This window comes from Bison bison, unplaced genomic scaffold (genome assembly GCF_000754665.1).
Source record: "Bison bison bison isolate TAMUID 2011002044 unplaced genomic scaffold, Bison_UMD1.0 scf7180017845325, whole genome shotgun sequence".
Classification (NCBI taxonomy): Eukaryota; Metazoa; Chordata; class Mammalia; order Artiodactyla; family Bovidae; genus Bison; species Bison bison.
The window spans coordinates 14,228-15,380 of NW_011475898.1; the positions used below are offsets into that span (position 1 = coordinate 14,228).

Below are 1,153 nucleotides of genomic sequence, written 5' to 3' on the forward strand. Positions count from 1 at the left end.
AGCCCCGCCTCGGGGCCCGCCCGGCCGAGCCCGAGAAGGTTGCCCTCTGCGCCCCCTCGCCGCACCTGCGCCCAAGGAGCCTTCTGCCCACCCCGGGCCTCTGTACGTGCGGTGCCCACGGCCGGGCCTCCCTCTCTGCCTTCTTCCGGGCTTACTAAGGCGGTACCAAAGGGTAACGTGTGACTCGCAGCCCTCCTCTCCGGAGGTATTTGGGGGCGGGGGCCGTGGCATCCCCAACGTGTAAAACGCTACAGCCACTTTGGGAAAATATTTGGTCGTTTCTTAAAACGTTTAACTTAAATTTAGCGTGACTCGGGCATCTTCCGGTGGTAGTCACCCAAGAGAAATAAAAACATGCGTCGAGTTACACACCCACGTACATAGCTTTATTTGTAACAGCCCCAAACTGTAAACAACTCGAATGTTGCTTCCAGCATTTGAAACAGGAATAAACAAAAAGTGGTATAACCACACAGTGGAATATTACGCAGAAAAACAGAAAAGGACAGCTGTTGATACACACGACATGGCTGAAGCTCAAAATCATGATGCTGATTAAAGAAGCCAGATCTTCTGGTGCCATCTGTACGAAATTCTAGAGAATGCCAACTACAGATCACCTACAGATCTGGTGCCATCTGTACGAAATTCTAGAGAATGCCAACTACAGATCACCTACAGAAATTCTAGAGAGTGCCACCTACAGATAGCCTTGTGGTAGAGTGGAGGGAGAGATGCCTTGCAAGTGGTACAAGAAAACTTTAGGAGGTGATAGAAATGTTCAAGCCTGGTGATGGTTTCAGACATTTAACACATATGTTAAGACAGTTGAAACTGTACACTTCAAATATGCGCAGTTTATTATACTTCAGCTGTATCTCAGTATAAAGTTGGAGGGGGGAGGGGATAAACATGAGAAAAAGAAACAAACAAGAGATGAGAGACTTTTATTCTGGTCGTGAGGGAGTGACTGGACTGTCCATGCTCTTCACTGATGAAGAGTTAGGACAACCAGCACCGCAGGACTGTGCTCTCAGCAAAACACACCAGATGAGGGCCTCTTAGTTCTCTTGCTGAGCACCACATCAGGGCAAAGATGGAGAAATTTCCAAGAGTCCAAGCACAGAACAAGAGGGGTGGGGGGTGGGGGGGT

The 1,153-nt window shown here is 49.1% G+C and overlaps 1 protein-coding gene across 1 annotated transcript in view; it reads right to left on the reverse strand.

The window, feature by feature from the left end:
- Positions 1-85, reverse strand: part of MAPK15 (mitogen-activated protein kinase 15) — a 6,184-nt gene extending 6,099 nt beyond the window's left edge. The window contains exon 1 of the mRNA XM_010833709.1: positions 66-85. The gene's annotated coding sequence lies outside the window, so the exon portion shown is untranslated. The remainder of the gene's footprint in view (positions 1-65) is intronic.
- Between the last annotated feature and the right edge of the window lie 1,068 nt (positions 86-1,153).